Source organism: Acromyrmex echinatior, chromosome 12 (genome assembly GCF_024713525.1).
Source record: "Acromyrmex echinatior isolate Ae372 chromosome 12, ASM2471352v2, whole genome shotgun sequence".
NCBI lineage: Eukaryota > Metazoa > Arthropoda > Insecta > Hymenoptera > Formicidae > Acromyrmex > Acromyrmex echinatior.
Window position 1 is genome coordinate 4,693,019 of NC_141863.1, and position 23,625 is coordinate 4,716,643.

At 31.2% G+C, this 23,625-nt stretch overlaps 1 protein-coding gene and 1 long non-coding RNA gene across 9 annotated transcripts in view; both read right to left on the reverse strand.

The window, feature by feature from the left end:
• Nucleotides 1-5,705, reverse strand: part of LOC147907754 (uncharacterized) — a 33,656-nt gene extending 27,951 nt beyond the window's left edge. Inside the window, exon 1 of the long non-coding RNA XR_015547030.1 lies at nt 5,567-5,705. This is a non-coding gene — a long non-coding RNA (uncharacterized LOC147907754). The remainder of the gene's footprint in view (nt 1-5,566) is intronic.
• The window catches only part of LOC105149603 (phosphatase and actin regulator 2), a 289,109-nt gene that overhangs the window by 128,480 nt on the left and 137,004 nt on the right, over nt 1-23,625 (reverse strand). The gene's annotated exons all lie outside the window — the stretch shown is intronic.

The window sequence follows — 23,625 nt, forward strand, 5'->3', positions numbered from 1 at the left end:
GAAACAAAAAGAGAAAAATATAATTACATAACAAATTCGTGTCGCTGTAAAAATTGCATAGTTCATTAGCCTTAAAAAAGGTGACTTGAAAAGCAACAGTGATTACATACAAATTTATCAAAGTACTGTAATTTCACTTAAATTTATGATTTATCCTGTTGCAGCACGCGCCTTGAATTAATTATGATTTTATCGAAGCACTCTACACATCAATACAGATCTGGCCGCAATGCAACGCAAAGTCACAATTTTTCTTAGGCAATACATGGCTTAAATGTATTCAACTCGTCATACTAATTTGTAATATAGAGTTGCAAGACGTTTAAATTTTAATAATGTTTGGATGTACAAATTATTAATAACTATACTGTTAGAACTTTGTCTATTTTGATTCTTTGATGTATTCATTCCGAAGAAATAAAATAAAAAATAAATCTTTAAATCGAAAAAACAATATTAATTAAAATAGCTAAGATAAGTCTTTTACAATAGAGATATAGAACACAGATTAAATATGTTCTACAAAATAAAATATAAAACATGAATTTGATCAAGAAGAAAGAAGTTGTTGCCACGTATATTTCTGTAATTATTTTAATGGTAAATAATTTTGAAAATATATATTTTCTATATTCAAAAATAAAACAAACTTCAATTTATTTACTTATAATTACGGTAGATAAATTAATAAATAATTGAGAAAATAGCCATTTCTAAGATTACATATTTTCAGACCTGACACAAAGATAGTAATTCTTTTACACTCAACATATAAAACTTTAAACTCGGTTTAATTTAAAACTTTAAGGATATATTACATGTATTTTTAGATAAAATAAGGCAATATAAAAAAATTACATATTTTTTTATACTGTAAGTATTCGAAAGTAACACAAAAATATGAGAGCGACTTAGAATCTGAATCAAAAATTATTTCAAAAAAATATACATGTTTTTAAAAATGAATAAGATAATGTTTTCATTTAAAACTCTAACATTATATTATTAAATATAAATATTGATCTTATTTAATTGTTTCACGATTTGTATATAATTATTTTTATATAGAAACATACTTTCTAATTCCATTCTCTTTCTTCGGAGAGAGAAATTATATACCTGATACATCTTTAAATAGACAAAAACGTGTATGCGTCGTTTTAAACGGAAACTACAAATAACTCCAAAATTAATTACAAATTAATTCGCGAAAAATTGGTTCGTGCAATCCTTCCACGTGGAAGATAATTACAAGCTAACACGAAACACCGTCAAATTTACTTTTTCCTTTCTCTTTCTCTTTCTTTCTCTTAAAGATACTTCATCTTTTACGCTCCTTTAAATTATGCGCACTGAAGCGCGATAATAAGCTTTCATGCATTTCAAGCATGAGTTTCTGTTTATTCTGGTACGTAATTTTACTCTCAACCGAATCGCACTTCAAGTGGACAGTACTCGAAAGAATGGGAGCATGAAAACTTGAAATTCATGTCGGTACAATATGTTTAATCTAGCACTATTAAAGTAACAAAATTAGCAAAATTCTAATTACCTACGTTGTGCACTCATACAAATACACATAGAATAATGAGCGAAAAGGACTTTCGAGTTGTCGACATGACACCAGGAAGAACAAAAATCGACTTCAAAGTAATGCAGAGATGATTTAAAGTGTTTCCAAAGATGTAACAGAAACCAATTATCATCGCTGAATTTTCTTTGAGCAGTAAACTTCATGATAGATCAGATAAATTTTATTTTGCTAAAAAATTAATGAAAACATTGGGTTTGTAATAACTTTCAACTTTCAAAGTTTCAGCCAATAATTTCTTAAAGTCAGTTTCAGAGTAAATTTTTGTCCATTGCACTTCTTTAATTAATTCATCCGCGTTTTTTTTTTCATCGAAGAAATATTTTCTTTTTTTCGCATGTATCTATATTTTTACAAGCGAATGTGCATCTCTCCGAGTAAATTTCCTCTGAAAATTTATGCTCAACGAGGAGCGTCGTTTTATTGGGCGCTTAGTACGACGACACCGACGTGCCTAATTTGATTACAAAGGAAACCGTCGTGGACAGCACGATTCGCTGTTTATTATGCGCGTCGCATGAGGGAAACGCACGAGAGCACGGTGACTACGCAGGACACGTCACACGCGTGAGGGATACGAGATACCTTTGCACGACGGCATTGTTTTCCACGCGAAGCGCACTCGTACGCCTTCGAAATACATTCACCTGCGTGACAGCAGCGTGATCAATGGCATCGTTGTACTAGACGGAAAAATATAAAGATATCACCGCTTGACCCTTCAAAATGTCATCTGGTAACGTTGCATGTATTGTACGCGTCCAAAAATCGAGAGAAATTTTCATCATATATTCGATATATCGGAGGGATTTCGAATTAAAGAGAGTGCAGTCCCAAATAAACTATTTTGTTTGTTTTTATAATCTAATCAAAATAAATTGTTGCTTTTATTTATTATTTTAGTAATTTTTATTTTTTCTTGAGCGATTTAAACTACATACTCAGAAATTTTTGTTAAATTTAACACATTTCACGTGTCCCGAACGATCCATTCAAATTGTGTTAATTTAACACAAAATGAATATATTAGAAAGTAACATAAATATTACATAAAAGGATTAACACAAGAAACACTGACATAACACTGTAACACTGACATAAATTCGAAAGCAAATTGTATGGAAGCATATTTTTTAGTTAAAAATAACGTCATATTATTTTTAACTTCTGTGTGTTAAAATGTAAATCAATCCATTTCTGTGATTAGTTTCAAAGTAAACAACATCCATATTAACGTGCTGCTTACAATTAATAGATAATAAATTAAAAAGTAAAATTTAATATAGTTTTCGAATTAAATTATTTAACTCCATCGTTTTATTTAACTTAACGATATATTGAACAGAAGTAGCAACGACAACAATGGCTAAAAATAATTCAAATTGAGTATAATTTAATGTTACACATTAATATTTGAACTTAACAGTGTATAGATCCTGAATAAACAAAGATAAACTTAAAAAAACTTAATCTACAATTCTACAAATGTGCTTGCTTCTTATTATCGCAATAATTTAGCGATATTTTTATGAAACAAGACAAAAGCATACATATATACTAGTCTTCCTGTCTTTCTATTACGGGCAAACACGCGCCGTTACAATAGCAACGTCTACGTTGAATTACAAATACATGGCACGTGTAAAGCTCCACCCGCGCACTTCCTGCTAAAGGGTTAAGTGCAGGGAGAGGACGTAATGCGTATACGAAAACAATTTGCGCGTACGACCTTACTCGTTTCGTACGACGTATGCCTCTGACGTGATTCGCTGTGTCTACGAAACGGCAACAACGATATCGTGCCGGTAAATACGGGACAGCGTATAACAGTAAAACGGGACCGTAGGATGAGTTCATACGTAGGCGTACACGTGTACGAGTTTATGTATATGCAAGTGAATGCGAACTGAGCGCCTTGTGGCAGTGACAGTTACGCGTCGCGAAACGCGCGACCATTATTACGAGGCTCGACAGTTTCGGCTCGCAATTCCGCAATGTCGAGCATCATACGTATGCACGTGCACTCGAGTGTACCTGTATGGGTGTGTGTGAAATATGTGCGAATATACCTGTGCTGAAAGGGTGCGAGAAATAATGCTATTTCATTTTCAACCCATTCCTCACACCTATTCATCCGCTCGAGTGACAGCATGTAGTCGACGAACTTGTACATATGTATATGATGTATTTTATCGGAATATGATATCGATTATCGATATCGATAAGTAATATGCAAATTTTTACCGAGACAAGGAATAACTTATGCAAAAGACACTACCCGACTGTAATTGCAGCTTAACGAGCTTCGTCATTAGCGACAAGTTAGGTAGGTAATATACGGAGAAATTTCTACATACATTACAGGTTGCTGAAAGTTTCATATGTGTAGGTGTACGTAAGTAGAATTTAACGATAAGTTCGTATTTCGCGTATTTGCTTGATGATAAACACTTTACAACCTGTAAGATAATGGATATATATTTTTATCTTTTTATATCAGATAGAGGTTAATCTTATTACTCCGTTTCGCAAAAGATCTCTCAAAAAAGATGACTCAATGATATATAAACGATTATATATTAAAAATATATTAATAAGTGAATATGTAAGAATGTTGAATTTAGATATAAAAAATTGTGAAATGTGTAAAAAGAAATACAGAGATACTATTTTATTTTATACATATAGATATAGCATAAATGTATAGTACTGAGATAATACGTATAAATAATATGGATAAATTACTTATGTGTTGAATAGAACTTTCAATATAAAATTATTTTTATATTTTAGTACTATATATTTCTCGAGATATAAACTATAAAAAGTGGAAATAATAAAAATATTTATTTTATCTGTAAATAAAATATAAATGCTTACTCTAGAATAACTAGCAGCTAAAATATATAAGCAAAACATTCAGACTTTTTGAAAACTCATATAATTTAATTTAAAAACGGAACAGCTTTTAAGTTTATTTTTACATAAAATTAAAAGAGTAGATAAAAAGTGCGAAGTACGTTCCTTTAATATTTGAAATTAATTAATAACATACTTCTTCAAAAATGTACTGCAAAATGTTATCTCCACACTTGTTTCTATTTCCAAATACTTTATCGATCTTTAAAACCGCGTGCTTATACAGTAAAAAATATTTTATATTTATGATAAAATCGGTCCTGGTTACAATTTTTAACACATTTCCAAATTTTTATTTGATATAACATGATTGTGTTAGTTAAATATTTTATATTAAACTGATATTCAACATTCTTGTGCAATTTATAAATAAGTAAACAATTAACATAAAAATAACACAATTTAAAACATAAATTTTAGAATAAATAAATAAAATATATTAATATAACATATTATAAGCGTAAATTTTACTGAAACATATTAATTTAAGACATTATTAATGTGGATTTTACTGAAGAAATATGTTTCCATAATTAGCTTACAAATTGTGTCAGTGTTATGTTTATTAAGTTCTTATTTAGTATTTATGTTATTTTCTAACATATTTATCTTGTGCTAAAAATTGACACAAAAATTTGAGTGGACCGTTTGAATGAACATGAAATGTATCGAAAACACAAATTTTCGAATTGTGCAAACATATACATACGGAAAAAACAATTTCATTAAAATATCTAATTTAGATACAGATCTGAAAATAACTTTGCCAAACTATTAAAATAATTATGTAGGAAACTCAAGCATGATCAACGTGCTGTAACAAGTTTTGACATCCCAGTAATCAGTTTGAGCATCGTACATAATCACTCTTTGCTAGATTAAAAAAATTATTTTCAAATCTATATCAAGCTAATTTTTTAGATACTTCAGCAAAATCGTTCTTTCAAAATCGTGCGTATACATACGCATAAACACACATACAAACATATATCGTGCAATTAGAGGGAGGATTTCGGCTTAGGTGCATTTTCGTGTTCAACCTCAAACGGTACCGACCTTGAAACAGATGCGACAGGCTGGTACCTTTGAAACACGTGCAGCCCATAATAAATCCCATCATCGGTGCGGCTGTCGCCCAGGATCCTCCGGCCTGCCCTCAGCTCGCGAAGCGGCGCGAAGAGGAGCGCAGCGCGACCGATCCGAGGGGCCTGAGAATCGGGGCCCTGATCCACGACGTCCACGACGTCGATGACGACGACGGCGACGACGACGGCGACGGCGACGGTGACGGCGACGGTGACGGCGACGGTGACGGCGACGGTGACGGCGACGATGACGGTGGTGACAGCGGCGGCGAGAAGCTCGCCGGTGGTACTCCCCACGATCGACGAGCCTCGCGGACGCAGCGAACGATCAAGATCGCGAAACCGGAAATGTCTAACCGGCGGCACATCGCGCACTAACGACAACGCGCTCCCGCTCGCTTTTTCAGGCGCGGCTCGACGAGGACGCCGCGACGCGCATTACCATGGAACAATGGATAACGATCGGAGAGAGCCAATGATTCGCCGATCGCACGTATAAACACCACGTGATGCTTGATGAATCAGGGATCGCGGGAAGTCGTTGATCGTTGCTGTAGATTGACTTAAATGCGATTCAAGTGGTATGACGAAGGACGGATATGAAGTCCCGAATCGTTTGTTACTGCAGTTAACATCGTGGCAGTATTAGATGAACAACTATATGCTGAAAGAGATGGGAGTTAAGCGATGAAGGATTATTTATGTTTGGTTCTGTAAACGTACAATAGATTAACTTTAACTTCGGTTGAATCTACTTTTCATTTTTTTTTTAATTTTTAGAATTAGAAAAAGATAGAGTTAATTAAACCAAGATTAAAATTAAACTTCATTGGTGGAAACAGGCATTAGTCCTTTTTGTAGCGTGATGACAGAGGAGAGAGTGAATAAATTGATAAACTACTTTGATAAGTCGCGGCACTTTTGTAAGAATCAATAACCAATTAATCAAAAACTATCCTTTGGAAAGAATTTCTATTTTCGACTAATTGCAGTTGGTTGATTCTTGTAGGAATGTTAGATTCTATCTGTGGTGCTCTGATTTGCTCATGTAGCCAAATTAATGATCCAATCTCTTCTCTAGTTGGATTAAATTAAACGGGCAGTTGTCGTGATAAACAACACGCTTTCATTATTTTACTATTATAACATTTAATGTCGTTCTACAAATTGGTGGTAGAAACAAGAAAGTTATTCTACATATTGCATGATATATCACTATCCATTAGCAAATTTTAGACATTAATTAATTCAATTAAAACATGATGTGTTAATTAATTAAATCAATTAATTAATAATTGCCTAAGCAGAAAATTAATAATTAACAATTATATAATTAATTATTAATAAATTGATATATGTAACAAGATTAGAATTTCCATCATGATTTTATTGCGCCATAAAAATAATTTTGTGTTATTTTAAATAACAAATGGAAAATATAAGAAGAAAATGTCAACATGTATAAATATATAAATGTAAATTATTATATATACTGAAAGCCATCTTAAGCCGCAAAGCAAAGATTAAAATAAAAATAAAATAATAAATCAAGAAATAATAAGATATAATAATTTGGTAATGTTTTAAATAATAATTAGATATATTTTAAGATTAACATAATCATTTAATTAAAAATGAATCAAAATAAATGACAACAGTTTTCATACCATGTCATCAAGGTTTGTATTTAAAATCCTCTTCCGGCCTTCTCTCGATAATTGTATTTCTGTCACCTCGACTGTCAGAACTAGGCAATCGTGGCCGGAAATCAGTCAAGGCATCGCTCGATGATTCAAATGAGATACCTTCATGGTTTCGCCAGTTGCGTGCAAAATTACGATAAGATTATCTATCGTTATATCGCGGATAAATTATTGCCTGTCGTTTTCTAATATAATTTCACGATATATTGGCTTATCGCCACCCATTCTGTAGTGCAAGTCGAAAAGAGAAAAACAGATAACAGCACGTAACGATAATAATTTTAAAAACTAGGCCATCCCAGATTGCGATTTCTTCACGTATAATTCTCCACGGATTTCATCCTAATGGAAAAAACTGTGCTTTGCCATAAACGACCGCCACATGTATGCGCGCAATGCAGGTTTATTCCAACGTGAAATACAAGCTTCTGTCCAATATAATGTTTTTTATTACCGCACTGAACTGCTAGAACTTTCCTTCTCGCTTTTGTCAAATATCAAACTCATATACCTATTTCGCTTTAAGTACAAAGAGACTAGTTCAGCTATGAAAAACAGACCTATAATATATGCGCATAAGTACGCCTGTCTAGTTTAATATTACTTTGCTGGGTCAATTCCAACAACTGGAACTAGCTCATTCTAATTTAACCCTTTGTGGACCGATGACCTTTGGGATCTCATCCTCTTTTATTTTTTTTTTAAACTGCTCGTTTAATTTCAATAAAACTTAATATAAGGGGTAATTTAATAATGCTTTTTTTATTCGAATCTGAAACCAAAATTAATAAATTCAAAATGATAGATTTAATATGACAAACAGAATTTAAAGAAAATAATTTAATTATTATAATACTCGGTTTTAAAGAGTTTTTACTTGCAAAGTAACATCAAGTTTCCAGTTTCGCTTTAGTTGAAATTCATCAATAATACGTAAATGGTTAGTACTAATTTCCAAAGTGATTTTCCAATTCTGATTTATAAACCCTGTAATATTAGATCCTTTTTTATGGAGATTTTAAGTTATTATCCTTTAGAAATTGAATATTTTTAGGTATTCAAACTTAGAGATACCAAGAACCTCTCAAAACTATTTATAATAATCAGATTACTTTTTTAAAATCTGAATTTTAAAATTCTGAGTCAAATCAAATTGAAGATCAGAATCAAATTCAAAAATTCAATCTCTTGCTTTTAGAAAGCAAGATCTTTCGTAAGTTACTTTGTTAGAAAGCTCTGGTTCTCAAAGATAACCTTTACAGGATGGAAAAGCCACCTATAGTGGCACACACTGTCACATTTTGAAATAAGAAATACATTAAAATAATAAATTATAACAAATCTTGTTCCAAGAAAAAGCTTTAAGATTTAAAAAATAAACTTTCGCTCCTTTTAAAGGTTAAAGTTTCAATGCACTACCTTCATTTTTCTAAATTCTCAAATTTTAAACATCAATTGCTTTTTTACGAAAAGAATCAAATAACAATTTTAATAATGAAATATTTAATCGGTTATAAGTCTTACTAAAATCAACGAATGCATTTTTAAAAGCTCCATTATCCGTAATTATACACAACTTAGTATTCATTGAAGTACCACAACGAGCGTTTGATAAAACAAGTGAAACATTTTTTATTTATTTCTCGCAGCTTTATTAGAGCTTATACAAAACCTGACACACACACACACACATATGTCTCTTGCACGTGTCAACATCCGTACACTGACTTTCAGGATTAGCTATCAGGTTCCTTCAGTGCAATGCATGATTAATACGCGCATTAATTTTACCATAAGCTTTCACGAATAAAAAATACGGAATCGCTTATTAATATTATTAATCCACAGAATCGAATGACGGCAAACGAAGTAAAACACACAGTACGCTTTTATTAATTGATAAATATTCTCGCGCGCAATATGCACTCCGCCATGGTAGCGACGGTTTCTGCCAGCTTTCGTATTGAAAAATATAGCCGATTAAATCACACATTATGAAGTTGGACATAAATTACGATTATTTTGCATGCATAAACGTCACAATTCCGAGTATAAATACAAGGCTCGAATTTCCGCGTTACTCTCTATTATATTTTCATTGATCTCTTCGTCGTCTCTGCATAATTCTTCACGTCAGTAAACGTACAGTAAAACTCGCCTAATAGAAAGCGCAAAGTTCATAAGAAACAGCCGAATTAAATGCGAGTAGAAGATTTGTAGTAATTCATTCAATTCATTATATATAATTACATACAAAAAGATACGAACGACTATTGAAGAAAGTATTCTTTTATACATTCCGCTAAATGGCTATCTAGAGTGTTTTTACATCTCAATTAAAAGTCAGTATTATTAACAAAGTATTGTATATCATCGATCATTTTCCGATTTATTGGTATTTATTAGAGATTATTATTTATTTTCAAATTTATTAGTATATATTAGAGAATATGAAAATGAATTTATTAACAATTTTCTGAAAATGTAAGTAGAATTAAACAAATATTACAAAAAGAGTAATATAAGTAACTTAATATGAGTATTTTTTAAAAATAAAGATATTAATTAATACTGCTAATCGATTTCATTTATTTTACTGTTTAAAATTCTCTTGATTAAATTAAATTATGTTTTACTTTATTTTAAAACTTTTTTTTTGTATTTGATAACGTCGTCTGTTAATGTAAGATGCTTTTTCTACAAAAATTTTTTATTCTTTATTTTTTTTAGAGTTTTTTAAATCATTGATTTAAACAATATGGTACACGTAATAAATTTGGCAGACCATGATTAATAAAACGCTTTTTTCTTGCGGGTTTTCGATGAAATTATACATTTAAAGGTCTGTAGAAAAAGTAGTTATTAAAAAAGAACATGAAAAGTTATTAAAAAAATATATATATATATATGTGTGTTAGGCAATATCTATTTAATAACAATTTACACTTTTTTGCAGCTGAATTGCAAAAATATGATGACTATTCCTGGATTAAAAAGAAACTATAGGAGTGGAATGGAAAATGCAAATAAATTTTCTGTACCACGGCAGCGCATTCACATTTTATTACGAGAAAAGCCGCGCAAATGCAGCGTGGAAATCGGGATTAAGCGTGGAAACGTGAGTTTCGCGTTCTGCCGCGGATCACTCGGCTATACTGATTATCTTTGCTATCACCTGCCATTCTTGCTTGCAATTGTTCGTCACGATACATTAACGGAACCTGTCCACGAAAGGGGGGGGGGGAGGGACGCGGATAGCGAATCGATGCGATACGTGCCGGATGGGGAAACGGGATCGGGTTGTACCGCGGATACGAGCTTGGCAAATACGTGACCATTGGCCGATCCTCGTTTACATGGCGTTAATTAATCCTGTGTAGTTTATACACGCATTTCGGTTCCGTGATTTTCCAAGCGTGACCGATAACAATTTACGAACCATATGGAAATTCGACATGTCAGTACGTTCGCCAAATTAGTGAATATTGTTTCATAAGCACGACGACAAATTGCATGAGATCGAATTTCATCCAATCATTTGCTTTTTGCATCGCTAATTTTCACGTGGTAATAGTGACAAAAATATGCATATAGTAAATGAATATACAGTCAACTAATGTCATATTTGGATAAAAGAAATTGGCGATAAATTGGAAAGGGGAAAATATTCGATATTATCGTTTATTCAACTGAAAGTTTCTCTATGTTTTGTCTATAGACCAACGGCTGGCTGCTTAATGAATCGGTTGGATCGTGAAATAAATGTAATTTGAACGCACACATGCGAAAAGCAGAAAACCATTTCCTTAGCAGACGGGAAGATTGCAATGCGACGTTGCACGCGAAGTCTACACTGGTACTAACATCGACGATCGTCAGGTCTGACTAGACGCGGACCCTTACTACTGTGCGCCCCTCAGACATGTTTTGTTGCCACTAGAAAGTTAAGTAAAGTTGATCCTGAAAGAGTTGCATGCGTGATGCCTACTTTAAAATTATTTTTATGCTCAATTCAATCATGTGCTCAATTAATAAGAGAATAATTTGAATGGACACGTAAAATATGTTAAATTTAATATCTATTAATTTTTAAATTGTAATTTCTTGTTTCAGTAAAAATAAAATGAATAAATTTGCAATACTTTGTGTATCAATTTACTAAAAAACGGATTTACAGTTAGAAGAGGATACTGGAAATATATCTAATAAAAATAAACGAGCAGATAATAAATATAATTGTACACATACACATATTATATCTACTTCTATAATATTTTATTTTTGATGAATATGTACTCTCTAAAATCGTAATCGTAACGCGGAAAATATATCTATATCTTCTATTTGTGATTCCAGATCACAATCTTGTCGAAAACGACGAGATGGTAAAATATATTACGTTATTGCGACCCAATTAGGAACATTATTAAATTTTAAGTACAAGAACGTAGAATTTAAGAAGTATTTCTCCAGTTACGAACATTTGCAGAGGAAATCGATAATCGAGGACAAATACAACCAACGAAAAAGCGATATCCGCTGTTGGCAGATTTTTCATAATATGAATTTACTCGATACCTACAAATTGCAGTAATTTTACATTGTAATAAAAAAATGTTTTTTTCATAAGTGGTGTCTCCTTGAAGATACTTTGCAGAGAAACCTACAATCATTTAAATATGATTATAGATTTCATAGCAATACAAAACGGATTTAATTTTGTACATAATTAAACTGACTAATACTGTCATGTATTGAAATAAAAAGAGAACAATCGCGTCAAAATATCGGATAATAATATTAACGACATATTACAGAGAAGTAATGAATAGAAACAGTATTAATTATAAGGTATACATTTTGGTAATTTTTGATGCAAAATCCAATTAATGTAATTTGCTTAATAACATAATTGTCTAGATACAATGCTACAAACACGCAATTTCATCATGTAATTAGTTCACACTCGTACCTACACACACGTATAATCATTTTACGAAATGTGTTAATTGTAAAATTAATCAGCATTTTTTCACAAGATAAAATTTTCGAAATTAAATTCGAAGATTGAGAAAAACATGAATGAAATTTTGTCAATTCATTTCTGAAATAAACACAGTAATTAATACTCTGTCTGCAATCTGAGTTTTTTTTTGGTAAAAGCAAAATTTTATTTTCAAATTTCTCCAAAATAAAAAAAAAACGATGTTCTCTTCTAAAAAATTATTTAGTAATGTATTAATAGAGATGTTGAAAAATAATCCTGAATTTTTTCACATTTTTTGGAAGCTAAGAACAGTAAAAAAAACTTCGACTTTACGGAGGAAGTAAAAATATAATTACAAACAGAGGATTAATTATTTCATTTTTTCTTGTTACAACTGACATCTTCCTTTTGATCGAAACATTCGAGTTAAAAATAAATATGTTCCTGTTTTAGTACACATTTTAAAGATATCAAAATTCCAATATGTTTAAAATCTTGTAAAATCGATTGTATATAATAGTTTGATTTTTAATACTCCGATTATATAAGCATCGTAATTATATATTCGAAAGTGAACTATTTCCGATTATTCGGAACGTATCGATACAGAATTAATTGGTAACGAGTACATTACATAAACAACGCGTCACGTAATAAGCTTTCACGTTATCACTTTCAAAGTTCCAAAGTTTTTGATGCAACTGCCCATAGTTACAGAAATGATACTGATTTAGCATGAAATCATTCATGATTTATTTCGAATTTAATTTAATACACTTTTTCAGAGCAATTCAGTTGTGTACTTGTTAACGAAGTGCGAGCCGCGCGTTAATTTTAGTATGATTTTCTGTTTTTCTTCGAGCTCTCGCACCATAAACTGAGTCAACAAAATTTACATAAGTACATTACGACTGCCAGCCAGATGCAGTTCCAGTCCTGCAATTACGCTTGTTGCAAATGCGACAGTTTGTGCAACTCGCAATTAAAGGAATGTCCGTCGCTTTGTTATTGTATCAGATTTTCAATTTGCAACATAAAGTTCACGACAGAGAATAAAGTCGACGATAAGATATAAGACATACGAAACAATGAGTAATGAAAGAATAGGTGCAAGATCAATGTAAAGATATATAAGAGATTCTGAAGAAATTCCATAATTCATAAACTTCGTTCTCGCTTTATGAAATAAAGCATTTCAAATAAATCTTGTGTATTATGCTTTTGCTTTAACGTGTCACGATATGAAACTAGTCGTGACACTTTCTTGCGTGATGCTAGTGGAATAAGTTTTTTTATCTCTTTGACATTTCTAGCACATTGGCGACTTTTATTTTATTCACGTTGGCGCATTAAAATTTCGCATATGCGTAATCATAATAATACTACCGCAGAATTTATTCACGCTAATTTTTTTTACTGCAAAATATTATGCGAGATGAATTTTATATTTTTATAATATATAACAAATTGCAGAGCGAAAACAATGGATTGTTAAATTTGCAAAAAGAAAGTACTACAAATAAACTCTATATATATATAATACATATATATATATATATATATAATTATAATAAAATAATTAAATTAGATCTCCAAAATCTAACAAATCATTTATAAATCTTTCACAACTATTAATTTTTTTTCTTTGGAAAAACGTTAAGAAGGAACATTACAAAATAATATGTAGAAAAAGCTTGAAATATCTGAAAATAATTTAGTAAAGTGCAGCGATAAATAAGATAGTGTATTTCTCTCATAAAGTTATATGAAATAGAATATTATAGAAAATGATTGCCATCACTCGTCAATCGATAGAGTTCATGCGCGAGAAAGTACAAATGTAGACTCATATAAGCGAATCAATCGTATGGATAAACGACCGGGATATTCACTGTAACTTCTTTGCGTTAAGCCATAATCACACTAGCGATTTCCGACTGAATTGTGATTATAACTGATGATGGCGATTATTTTTTAATCAATCAGAACAATCATCTTTGCTTCGCTGATTAGTTGAAAAGTAATCGCTAATCGTGAGTTACAATCGCAATCCAATCAGCAATCGCTAGTGTGATTACGGCTTTAGGAAAGAATGATGCTGTACGAACCCATGAACATTGTGGTTAGAATGTGGAAAAACAATTAAGTTCCATTCATGCAGAAAAGAATCAGATAAATACCAGCATTCGGTCATTTTTGAACTGCTCGTTCTTCGTTGAAAAAAAAAGAATGATAAAGAAATAAAAAATAGTTAACTATTTAACGATAATTGTGTGACAGTACAATAACAAAGACAAGTATAACAAAGATAAGTTATGATACAAATCTTTATACTTCGCAAAGGAAAAACATAAATAATAAGCTTCGTATTTAATCAAGATAATCAGTTATTCAGTCTCTTTCTCTCTGTTTTTCATTTTCTCTTTCAATTATTATTTATATAGTCAAAGTCTGTAGAGAAAAAATTACGTTAAGTAGAAAAATTAGACAAATAAGATAAACATTATTAACATTAGAAGTATCAACGTTTTTTATTTACTAAAATGATGAAGCGAATAAATTACTATGAAAATAAAAAAATGGAAAAATCAAATATTCGTCAATACCTATATAGAGTATAATTATTAAAGAGTCAAAAAATTTCAGAATACTATTTAAAAAAAAAACTATGTCTAAATCTAAAAAAATAGAAACGGTAATAACGACCGCTCGATACTTCTAGTGTTAAATCGCTAAAAATATTGCGATGAAAAACTTTCGTGATGTAAAGAGTATCACGTGAGTAGGAAAGGAATGTAAAGAAAAGAATATAAATTACCGCAGTTCGAGTCCTATTCAGTATGCTGAATCCTACTCGGTATGTAATGCGAGAGAAAATGCGCGGGTTTATCCTTCGAGAGAACGGGGTAAATCAAGGGTGGAAACGGTGATTTACATCGTGAGAACGCGCCGCTACGGCTCACTATGACTATGACTTACTGAATTTAACAGCGTAATGTCGAAAACGTCCTTCGGACTGAGTACTTTGACTTTTCTACAAGTTAAAATGGAAAAACCAATCATCCCATCGATCGGCTTAAACTCGAAGCGAAGGAGGATAACATTTGTAAATCGTATTGGATGATGAAACAGATAAAGTAGACGATTGAATCGATCAATACGCATTTTCGAACATATGTTGGAGTATTTGAGGCATTTATAATGTGTTAGTATATATAACAAAAGTGAAAGTAAATATTCTCGATTATATAAATCTATAACATTTACTGTTAGATATCAAAAGAGCAATAACTCAATTCCTTCAATTAATAACATTTTATTATATTTTTAACTTCTATATGTATCGAAATATGTAAATCAATCAATTTCTATGATTAATTTTAAAGTAAACAATGTTCATATTAATGTATGCATTTAGTAAATAATAAACTAAATGTAAGTCAAATTTAATACATTTTCTTGAATTAAATTGTTTAATTTCATTGTTTTAATTAAATTAATGACGTGATGAGTAAGAATAGCGAGCTATAGAAATGATTAAAAATAACTCAAATTAAGTTTAGCATTATGAAATTAACTCTCTCTGTGTTCCTTTCTCTCTGTATTTCTTTTCTTATAATTTCATAAACTCATCACTCAGGATGTATTTAATATTAATCGTGTTTGCACATTCTAAATTGGATAAATGATTCTACTTCCATATACAAAATTAACTGTTTAATATATTTCTCTAAGGATTATATATGCAAAGAACGATTTTGCTGAAAGATCTAAAATTCTGCTAACTACAGATTTGAGAATAATTCTGTTAAAATATTAAAATAATTACTCTTTAAATCTGAATCAGTGAATAGTCACTAATTACCCGGTGGCATACCTATTTGGTACTAGATAATCAATAAAGTTCAACTAAAAGAGGAAGAATATTTGAACATTATATAACTAAAATACTGATATATGTTCGTTAATTTCAATCTTCCAATACCATTTATTAAATTTATAGATTAAAACAAAGTTAGTTAAATCACATAATAAAGATTAGTTAAGTTAAAGATCTCACATTTCATTCACTGATTACCAGTGGCATACTTAGCACTGATATCAGTGATTATCCACTGATTCAGATTTAGAGAGTACGTAATTATTTAGAAATATCCAAGCATGATATTTCTAATTAAATAATTCAGCAAAAAGTTTTGACATTCTAGCAATTTCAGTTTAAGCGTTCTATAATTATTTTAATAGTCCAGCAAAATTATTTTCTGATCTAGCTAAATTTTTAAATACTTTAGTGAAAACATCCTTTTTCCATATACGTTTCTTTTCAATTTAAGACTTTATAAAAATTATCATGTACATCATTCGAAAAGAAATTATCATTGAAGAGAAATCTTTAAAATAATACTGCTTTACGGAATCATAATTACGTGATGATCTAAACTAAATTTTGACTTTCGTTCTAATTCAAGAGTTCTAGTCAAAGAAAACTTCAAAAGGGACTATTCAATGGATGAAAGTCGGCATCAAGAATACGATCATTTCAGATGGTATTTTATAAATTAAACTATAATTGAATCTGCATAATATCCGCTCATTTCTAGCGTAGTTACAAACCACATTTGATCGCATGATCTGCGAATGATGCCTGCCGCTATTCATTGTTGCCTCGCTCGGAAATAACCGGTTGAACCACTGACATTGAATAGCGAGGAAAGCGTGGAAATAACGGATAGTGTGAAGAGATACGCCTTCCTTTCATTCGCCTCATAAAGCCGGTCAGTGAGGTGCCGTTCGATTCTTCACTCTTTCCAACCTTTGATGATAAAATAGAAGCTATTGCTTTCGTGTAAAGTGCAAGTAGTAATTGATTCTCAGGCGCAATGCTCAATTTTTATCTTATTTAATAAAAATATACTCATATTAAATTGAATGACAGAATCAAAGTGTATCTTCGTTTTTTATTTCACCGGTAATATTTCACGTAATTTTGCAAACGCTGTATGTGTTCACTCTTTTTTTCATGATCTTTCATACTTCATCAAATTACATTGATTTTCAAATATGGATTCAATTTTTTTCTCTCTGGTTAAATTAACGATTCTATTATTTTATGTTTTAGTACCTCTGAACTCTTCTAAATTTCACGATTTTGTAAATTGTTCCGCAAGAAATAAAGCTGTAAAAAAGCGAAAGTCAAAAGTCAGTTCCGGAATAGAATAATAAAAATAAATTGAAATTGGGCAGATGTAGAGATACTATCGGTGGAATCCGCGCTTTTCCGTCCTTTCACGGATTTTATGGGAAAGTTCACTAAAAGAGGAAGAAAGATGAAATGTCACAAGCCGCGTAAATTTTATACCGAGTTCCATTACGCGTTATAAAGCTTGCGCAAGGAATCAAGTTGATAGGTCGATACACGTTCCAGATCGATGAATACCGAATTGCTTCGCGGTCGTTAGATAATGCGTGGAATTCATCCATCGAATCCAGGTCGCAGTTCGCCGACCTACCTACACTCTGGCCGATGACGTAAGACTCATGACGCACATCGAGCATCCTCGAGGATGCAAAATTAATAGGCCATTAACCTTTATTATATGTTAAAATAAATATTTTGCAAAAATAATCAGAAATTAACATGAACTTTTAACTTCCTTCTCGATCTAAAAATATTTTCTTGTGTATATGTGATATATATGTTTTAACATATAATAAAGATTAATGGTCAATTAGTTTTACTCGAGGATGCTCGGCGTGCGTCATGAATCTCATATGATCGGCCAGGGTATAGGTGGATCGACAAACTACATGTATTATTTTCATAAAATGTTTAAGAATATATTACAAGTATTTTTAACAAAATGAAAAATTTATATAAAAAGGTTTACAGATTTTCTTATATTGTATCTGAAAATAATACAATATAAAAATTTTCGCAGCAATTTAAAACCTGGATAAAAAAAGTAATAAGAAGTTGATACGTTTTAAAAAAATAATTAACATAAAATCAGAAAATGTTCATTAAACTATAAAATTACAAATAAATTATAATTGAACTGTTAACCTTTTTAAATTGTTTTATATGTATATAACATTCATTTTTATGTAAAAAAGTTTAAATTTCCAATCTCAATTATTTCTTGTAAAGACCTATATATCTGATACATTCTTAAAACCACGTATATGCGCGATATTTTAATTAATCCTCTAATTATGCAAAAGAGAAAAATCGAACACGTTTATTAATTCAAAAAAATTCAAAAAATTAACACAAAAAAATTCAATAGAATATCGAATCTTCACGCGAAAGAATTAAACGAAACATATAATTGAAAAATGCATGGATTTATACCACAAGTCGATGCACATTAGAGACAATCCTTTTGATCTATTCTGAGATTTGCATACGGACGGGCCGGCGAAACATGCGTGTGTTCCTTCGCCGCCACATATGTATTTGTGTACACGTATCTAGGTGCCAACCACCCCCGCGCGCTACAAACGTCGCGGTACGGGACGCGGAGTACGTTCGTTGAACTTTGACCCGGAAATGGCGACGGCGCGACCGCTTTGTGCTTGGCCTTCGACAACAGGTCGACGAAGCACATGCATACGGCACACCATCAACAAGAAGGGAAACGAAAGAGAGGAAGTCGCTTTTCTGCCTGAAAAACGACCATCGTCGACCTCTCGAGCAGCACGCTTCCCAATTCTAACGATTCTCTGTCGAATTTCTCAACGATTTCACTCAGAGCATGTTCTCGCGTGAAAATCGAAACTCGAAATGCACTTTGATTATATAAAGAAGATTAAATGAAAAATTTAGAAGTACTAGAAAATATATCTAAAAAAATCCTGCACTAATTATACATGAAAAATTGAGTAATAAAAATTTAGTTTTCATATATACACAATATATCTTATAATGTAGTGAACAAAAGATGTCATAGACACAATGGTTCAATAATGGATAATTTTTTTTGATACATCAAAGAGTTATGTTAGCAAAAGTTTTACCATGGATTAAAAAACCATTACTGAACCTTATGTTTATGACAGCTTCCACCTTGGTTATCATTTAGTATAACCATTTCGTCCAATTTTCTATATAATTAATATAATATTTAATATTAATGATTAATATTATTAATATTATTATTATTGACAATCAATTTTATCTGTGATGTTATTATTCCAGCTTAAGTTTATGACCGAATATGTTCAGAACGCCGCTTGAAATACTCAAAAATATATTTTTAAGCTTTTCATGAATATTTTCTTCAAAAAGCTACGTAGTAGCACTTTACAGTTTATCTCCATGTCTTAATACGCCGTTAAATACCAACGTTTCGTGAACATTGTAGTTTACTTCATCAGGAAATGTTCACGAACAAGTTCAGATTCAAGAGATAAACCAAACGGCGTAGTTTCTACTGGAAAATATTTCAAAAATTTATACAGAAATACATAGATACCAAGATTTAGCCTTAATCTGCTTGACACTTCATAATGTAAGAAACTAACTATTAGGTGTTGGAATTAATTCGTAGCGTTTTTAATGAAAGAATGTTATTTATTTCACATGAGCATTAAAAAATACATTAATGAAAGTACTTCCCATCACTTGTAAAACGCTACGAATTAATTCCAACACCTAATAACTTAATTAATTTATTGATTTGATTTATGAAAAGCTTTCTTCGAGAAACACAAAAATCGATTAGCAGGCTTGAGATTATCCCATTATTCTTCTCTGATACAATCTAATCGATTCGTGTTAGCTATCTAATTTTGTCTAACTCAATTTCCTTTCTTCGTTGAAACGGGAATAGAATCCAACGACAGATAGCAAATAGCCAATCCAATGTTAGTTAACGCTATTCCAAGATTGATTATCGACATATGTACGCGCGATATAGCAATTATTGTGCAACCCGCAACGAAACAACACGATACAACTCGGGAAACATTTCGTGGGAACGGGGGACGAGAGAAAGAGAATGTTTCGCCAACTAAAATTCCTGACATATCATACATTCCGCAAATGGCATCCCTGTGACTGTTTATTACGAAGGGTATGAGCTTCATGCATAATCCGTTCAATGCTTGGTTGTACCATTTTTGAACTATGCCAGTAGTTTCTCCTTTCGCGTATGGGTAAGTATGAATATTATTATCTAATTAGACAAAACTACAGGTAATAATTCTTCAATAAACTGTAAAAGACAAACATAAATCAAAATCAATTTTATTACCGATAATCTGGCAATAATTCAGGCTAATCAATATCGTTTCTCTATTTGTATTTTTAATTCTATATTTTAAAATTGCGATTCCATATGTCACTATACAAAATAACAACTGCTTTTATTTGATATCTTGCAGCGTAAAAAAATGGTAGAAATAATATCGCTACTCTTATTAAAACAAAAAAAAATAAAATTTAAATAAAACTTTTCTGTTTAAAAAATAATATATTATCACCTTAAGTCAGTAACTAATTTATTTTTCATTTACAATTTAATTCAATAAAAATGTTTCTGATCAACGGTTATTAAAAAATTATTAATATTCAAATATTTTGTGTGTGTGTGTGTGTGTAAATAAATTAAATTTTTTTTGTTTCATATTCAATATTTCAAATTAATACTGTACGTGAAATACTATTTTACTACTTCTAATATTTATTTGATGAAGTTATAACAATATTTTGTACTCACAATTTATAGAAACTTGAATGATTTCATTATATTTCAATAATGCATCTCTATTCCGACATCTGTCTACTTTTGTGCAATTATCTCCTCGGCAAAGTACTTCGTACTTAAGAACAATGCGTAGTTTCGAAAACATCTTTGTGAGAACTCCAATGATCTCGAAAATCTTCCTCAAGTACCGCATAAAGTGTCGATTCCAGAGAGATGCACGAAATAAAGATCTCTTCGGTTCCATGTGAAATTATACCGCATTTATCACTACCGATTATTTTCGAAATGGTTATACTTTAATCTATTGCTAGAACACAAAATTGAAAACACAAAAAAATTGAGACAAATTGGATAAGCAATAAAATAAATCCTAGCAATCGTAGCGTAGAAACGCGCAAAAAAACTTCGTAATAAAAATAATCGCTAATTTATACAGTAATTTGTAAAATTGTAATTCAGAATAAAAATAAAAATTATAAATATGTCATCAATTCCCTTAAATTTATTACCGGTATCGATATTCAATAAAACAATGGATCTTGACACGTGTTATAAATTTGATATGTGTTACTACAATTTAAAAAATGCAAATATTCCATGATTAATCTTTCTGTAACAATTGAATTACATTTATATGGATTAAAAAATTCAATAAATTATGAGAAACATTGAGCGATGAACACAATGTTCTTGTCAAAGATTTTTTATTTTCTATACGTATTTAAAAAAGATTTTTCATTTTCTATACGTATTTAAATATATATAATGTATATATTTAGATACGTGTACAGAAAATATAATAATCCTATTACAAAATTTTAATAAAGAAGTCCAGAGCACGATTATTGCAGCGACACTGGCAGAAAGGGATGCGCGAAAACTTCATTTAGAAATCCTTAGATCTTGAAAGCATTGATTGCAAAATTAGGTCACGCCACTGAATCGCGTGTAACCCCTGGTGTACAATGTACATGAAAATGTAGCGACGTTGAAGGAGAGAAAATTGACAACGTGAATAAATTATTATAGTCAAAATTAATAAATGAAATTAATAAAGACGTAAATTAAAATAACGACATAATCAAAATTTGACAATTCAATATTCTTAATGTTTTTTGCATTCGATAAAATCAAAGTGAATATTTTTCAATGTAATTATATACAGAATAAAAAAAAGTACTAATGATGTAGCATCAGTATTGTGGCAAATTGAAAATTTTAAGCAAAAATATGACAGAGAGAGAGAAAGAGAGAGAAAGATTCGTTATTAATTAAAGAATCTGGGACTGTCCTTTAAAACATACAAACATAAAAAAAGTAATGCAATTATTAGAATTGTAACATAAGATGCAAAAAATAAAAATGAAGAAAAAAGAAATCTAAATAAAGAAAAAATGAGAGAGAGAGAGAGAGAGAGAGAGAGAGAGAGAGAGAGAGATCCTGCCTACTTCGTTAGCAAAATAAGAACTATTGCTTATGATGCCAAGACAATAAAGTTTCGTGCCAGTACACAGTAGTTTTATTAACTTCTTGTGCGCAAGTGCTTGCATTTCTTATTTATGACGTTGGTCACGCATACTGTCTGAGTCACACATTTAAATATTAATTGATACAATGTTGAAAACTCAAGACTACACTTTTAATTTATTACTTTTTTTTAGAAAAAGGTCGTCTATATCGTGTGATTAATTTATAATAAATTGATATTTGTTATATCATTCAATTTCTTTGTAATAATTTATAGCGTTTTCAACCCAACCGGGCTTGCACTGGTTTTGAAAAATGCTTTGCTATTAGTTGATGTTACGCTCTATCAATAGGTAGAAACATCATTAATTTAGTTCGAGCGGGTTTGTACTAACCCAGGTTAGTACAAACCCGCTCGAGTTAAAAATGCCATTAATTTATTCGTTTCAAAGATACGTGAAAGATAATTAAGACTAAAATCAAGGATAATCTATCATCGAGTTATAAGTCTATTGATATTGTGCTTTATAATTGTCCAATATTAGAACTCAAGCTCTATATGCACAAGCGAGCGTGTCACACAAGAACGTAATTCAAATTAGAATATTAAGATCGATAATCGCGGGAATGCCATATTGCATCGCACGCTAATCCAAGCGTGTAAACGCGTTGACGAACCGCGTGTCGTGTTACGTCGCACGACAACTTTGCGTTTGAAATTAAAGATCCTCATGGAATCAGCAAGCGACTTGAAGAGTTTAAAAGATGCATCGGTAAACCAGTATACTGTGTTTGCAATCTAGTGACAAGACGAAGCGTCACGCGGGATTAATGAAGATCGATCTATTAATGAATCGAATCGACTCTCGATCATCATTTCATGGACTGCCAGTTAGACTAAATGTAGTCCCGTTTAGAGCCATTGATGGGATAACCCAGTCATTCTCTCACGTCGACACTTCACCCACGAGATGAAGTACCTCGGGCTCCAGCAAGTCGGCTCGTTGCCGTGCTCCTCCTTTCGGTCGTCCAGAAAGCTCTCCACTTGAAAATCGATCGAGCCTTACGCGGCAATATCTCTGCCAAGCCTAAATCGACGATTAAATGCTTTTCACGGTTTATTCAGTCCGCACGGTGCTAATTAATATAGCTCATTGTCTACATC